This window comes from Habropoda laboriosa, unplaced genomic scaffold (genome assembly GCF_001263275.1).
Source record: "Habropoda laboriosa isolate 0110345459 unplaced genomic scaffold, ASM126327v1 scaffold30, whole genome shotgun sequence".
NCBI lineage: Eukaryota > Metazoa > Arthropoda > Insecta > Hymenoptera > Apidae > Habropoda > Habropoda laboriosa.
Genome location: NW_017100178.1, coordinates 2,566,850 through 2,572,313, shown reverse-complemented (window position 1 = coordinate 2,572,313; position 5,464 = coordinate 2,566,850). Strand labels below are relative to the sequence as shown.

At 35.3% G+C, this 5,464-nt stretch overlaps 1 pseudogene; it reads left to right on the top strand.

Annotated features, from left to right (window-relative positions):
* Window positions 1-5,400: 5,400 nt before the first annotated feature.
* Window positions 5,401-5,464, top strand: part of LOC108578950 — a 2,240-nt pseudogene continuing 2,176 nt past the window's right edge.

The window sequence follows — 5,464 nt, the reverse complement described above, 5'->3', positions numbered from 1 at the left end:
TATGCATAACTATTTACAACAACAAAAATATGTTTAATACTGTTACAATTTTAGTTACTTTTCTATAAACAAAAGAAATAACTCTAAGCATAAATAAGTTGTAATAGAAAATCAATTTTATTTTATGCATTTACGATGCCATTTCACCCATAAATACCTTAAAAATTCTAAATATTTTAATTTTCATAAAGAAAAGCACCTATTATCGTCATTCGATAACACGGCCGTCTATCTTGCCTTTCTAATTTCATACATTTTCAATTTCCCAATCAATTTAAAAACAATTTATTTCGCATATTCAATACGTTCGTCCAATAATTACTAATCAAAAGTTCATTCCCATATTTATCATAATTGGGGCCAAATGTATAGCTAATCAAGTGATTTTCTCTTTCGCCGTTTTTCGTCGTTCTATAGAATCTTTCCCTTCCATTCATAAATCACAGACGACGTACAGGATAAACCTAAATAGCATCTTATTAGATTTTGTGTCCGCGGCACAAAAGTCGAGAAGACCCTTACCATTTTCATGTCGCTCCCAACGTTACCGATTCAGCATAGAGTAAGATTATAACCACAGACAAGGTATAGGGTAGACCTATCACCTAATGTGTTTTTATGTCTAACGTTCTGAAATACCGATAGTGTAAAATATCAAAGGATTTGTTATGCCCTTTACGGTATAAAGCGGTGAGTTTAAGAATTATATACAATCCAACCATCAAAGATGGTAAAATCGGCAAATATAAAAAATCCTCTTTTATTAAATTTGCATGTGAAGATACATACATATATTGGATTGCGTGTGCAGAATTGTTCACGATCTTTTGACAGCAGTAGAACACGGGCATGTGATGAATCATCTACTAATAAACAATTACGTTACTTTTTTATTTGTAATTTCATAATTACGTTTAATTGCAATTCCAACCACTACTAATGTTGAAATCTTATTCTATACTGAATCGGTAACGTTGGCAGCGACACAAAAATGGTAAGGGCTCTCTCGGCCCTGGAGCCGCGGACACAAAGTCCCATGAGATGTTAAGTCTATTCTGTACCACAGACGACGTACAGGATTGACCTTACGCAAAATTAATTATTGCAAATTATTGCAAAATTAAGAAATCTATTCAAGCTATCGTATTGTATATAAAAAATAAAACGTTTTCTTCTTTTATTTTTCTCACGAGCTTACCACTTACAAAAAAATTTTCAAAATCAGCGTTACCATAATCATATTGTCAGTTTGTTAGAAGAGTGATAGAACTAACAAAAGTATGTGTTTAGGTGCATTACTTACTTACTATTAAAAGATTGGGCTAAAACAACCCTATTTTGAATTGTGACATTGTTCTTGTTAAACAGCACAATTTTAATTTTAACTTTAGTGACGCCTTTCCCGATAAAAATAGCTCACTTTTACAGTTATTTTCTACAGATGTTTTAAAATTAACAATTTTTAAGATGTGTCACTCTTCTAGGAAACCAACGATACGTCCTTCTATTATCGTAGCTTATTTACATATCGACATATATTTGTATAATATTATTTATACAATAATTTGTTTTTTAAATTAAGCGAAATATTTACAATCTGTTCAGAATGAACAATAAGTAACTGTTATGACGATGATTTGAATTACATACAGGGAAAGTTCAATTGAACATTCTTCGTTTTTTTTTAATTAACGAAGTAATTATTTAATAATGCAGATTTAATTTGTTAATTTGTGTTACAGTGAATCTTGTGGATAAATCCGTGAGTTCGAAACATTTTAACATTCTCACATCGTTGGTATCGTTTAACAACTTGTTACTGGTTAGGATCTATTAAAATTCTTCGATAATATTTTTCGTAGTAGTATATAATTCCTTTTTGAACTCTGGGTATTCGAAGGTTGCGACGAATTACCTGGTTAGGTGCAGTTACTCCCCAAAATATTCGAGCACTGACAGAACAACCATTAAACATGAAGCAGAAAAAAATTTTCATAATATTTAACATACTATAAATATGAATAATGCGAACATTATACCAAGAATATTTAAAATATTCATTTCTGCTAAGTGTCCGAATATTTGTGTAACATACTAATTAGACATAACTTCGATTAATTTGTATTACAATGTCACAGGAGAAAATGCATTAAATTAACAATATATAATCCTAGAGTATAATAAACGACGTTTCATAGCGAAAAAAGCACGAACCCAATCGTTTCACAATTAATTGAAACACTTTACTATGTAGAAAAGCAAGCTTATATAGTTTCCAAATATTTTTGAGGTTAACTGTACGTACCACGGTGCGTTCACAGTGATGCGTAACACTTTGTTTTGAAATCTTTGCAGGATACATAAGTAAGTACGTATAATAACAATACAAAATTTGAAACACCTATCAATTGGAAACAATATTCGAATGATAGAATCGCGGTTTCACGATGCTCTAAACAGAAAAGCTCACTTATTAACACATTCGCTTCGGGAAACGAGAATTCTCGTTTTGTGCCACGTGTGCGCTTTCCTGATAAATTCTTAAATAACGGGATTATAAGGGCTGTTTACTCTGACAACATCCAAATAAAAGATGATTCTGACAGATTAATAAAAATTCAACCTATTTTGGACCACTTTATTCCAAAGTTTCAAGAACTTTATTCGCCAGAACGAGAGATATCTTTAGATGAAGGCATGATTCCTTGGAGAGGAAGGCTATCGTTTAGAACGTATAATCCTGCTAAGATTATAAAATATGGGTTGTTAGTACGGGCTGTATGCGAAAGTAAGCACGGATATGTAATAAATCTAGAAATATACTGTGCAAAAGGTAGAAAATTACAAGATACAACGTTGTCTGTTTTGGCATTACTTATACCAAGTCAATTAGGTATTATAATAGCGTCCAAAATGCTGAATTATTATTACAACATAAAACTAGAGTGTGCGGTACTGTAAGAGGAAATAGAGGACTACCAATAGGTCTAAAATCTTTAGATCACCAAAGTACCCCCGATTTATATGAAAAGTTTGTGAAAAATAGCCCGATGCGGATGCGTTAACGTTTCTCTAAACTACACATTCCCAGAGCCACTTCCAAGCTTCCCACTCCCAGATAAAGAAACAAAGTAGCACCGTTCTTCCTATTATCGTACACCCTATTAAATATTTCTATCAAAGAACGATTGTGGATTCCCAGATCGGCCGCGATAATCCAATTCCGAATTATTCACGGCTCCGTTGGGGTAGTTTTCACGCGCGTGTACCATTCGTTCACGATCGCCATCCAACCGGACACGCTACAATAACGATCGAATTTTCCATATTGTCACCGTTCAATGCTCACTCAGGCTAAATACCCGACGTGTATAGAGACACCCTTCAATCGGCTACCCCCCCTCGAGACGCGTGAAAAATCGTTTCGGGGCACAAGAGTGGGGCCTCGACTGTTTCGAGTGCCTTCGAAAAGGCTGGTTAAAGGCTGGTGAAACGATCGTCGCTGGCGAACGGGACCCTTTTCAAGGGAAATCTCCTCGAACGGCTGCTGACTGTGCTGACTCAATCGAGAAAGGGTTGGGAAGGATCGGCTGAGCCTCCGGTAATCCGCAGCTTACACGGACTTGAGTGTAAATATTGATTCCAATCTGGTGTCGACGACAATAGGGCTGGAAGCGGCATCGTACAAGACCGTTCGTAGACGGTCCGAGCGCGAGCCGCTGTCAAAACAGTCATTACCACCTTGCAATAAACGATCGCCGCAATGGTCGAAGCTCTTCTGACTTATCTACGGGATCTGTGTCCGTCCATGACAGAGGGGAGTTGATGCCGGAGATAACGGGAGGAGCGTGCGCAGTACGAGCAGGTTTTTCTGTGTAATTGTGGAAGGAGTTGTTGGACGTGAAAGAGTGAAAAATGCCTCTATACTGTATAACGTAGCACGTTATATAGCAAAGTTATAGAACTTGTTAGAAAAAAACGAAAGAAAAATGTTATATAGCAAGTTATACGTTATCTATCAAGTGTCGGTAAAGATGAGCCACGAGATGAGCCACTCACGAGCCAAAATGATCAGCTCCACTTTTTGATATTCTTCCAATTTTAATATCAAAGCAGATGCTTGGTACTTCATTTTTCATAAGTAAAGCAAATTTAAGAAATCTGACTTCTGAGTGGCTCGTGTATTCCCAGTTGTCTCAAATCAGTGTGACGCGGCTATGAAACATTTTGAGATGCGAAATGTTGTACAAACTTGTTACAGTCTTGTTACTGCAATACCAAAAGGTATTGTACGATACACGTATTGCACGATAAAGTTATAAAACAATTTTCTTTATAACACTATTTTGTTATACTGTTATACTGTTATGCAGCAGTTATATACTGTTATACTTGTTATGCAGCTTTCGGATGATAGGATAAATTTTGATAAGTCTGTAACGGTTTTACAATTTTTCTATTAACCCTTGGACAGCGAATGGCGTAACTGTCGCATGCACGCCGGATGCCGGGTCAAATATGACCCAATGCTAAAATTTTCTTTGTGCGCAAGCGAAACCACACTGTTTTACTTGACTAGGGACTGTATTGTTTAATTATGATTAAAATAACAAGCATACTTGTAATGTAAGGAGAGGAGAGTCTATGCTTCGAATGTCGGTTGAAACAAGAGACATCCGCCATCCGAAGGTTAACTATTTAGTATTTAGATGTAATGAAAGTATATCAAAGTTGTAATGATAATATACGTTTAACCCTAGAGCGGTCTTCGTTTTGACTGTACACTTAAGACTTTTGGGTGAAAGAGGACCTAAGACCTTATGTGACCAACGCGACACATGAGCCTAGACAATAAACGTTTAAAATAATGTTAAGGAACGTAAACTTGATAACAGCAAGAATTACTAAAAATATAAAAAGGCAGTGGGTCAAAAAAGACCCGAAGACCGCTCTACGGTTAAGATATTGAATTTAATCTTCACTCTGTTAAAAGAATTAAAAAAAAAAAAACAGACATTATAGGGTAATCATAAATACATTTACTACGAGTTCACGACAATCGATACAAATCGATAAAATGCAATAAAAATGATACATTGACAGATTCACGTGATTTATGATAAAGTAACTATTTTCATATTGGTCACATTAATATATTTTACGTTAAGATTCTTTTCATACGCATTACGAACACTTGTAGTTTGTTATTATTTTATCTTACACATTTTGAAGCACATTGTGGTCTGTTATTATTTCATCCTAAAGAATCGGTGTTAAATCGTGAGAGATAAATTTGTCCAAAGATATTGCTGCTGACATTATTGATCGACTATGTTCGTTACGACCTCAGAAGAAGCTTGAAATTAACAGAATTAATTGTATTTGACAAAATTCCACGAGATGGAATATAATCGTGAACCGTGTCCCTGGAGAATAGTGGACGATTGCGGAGGTGCTTTCACGA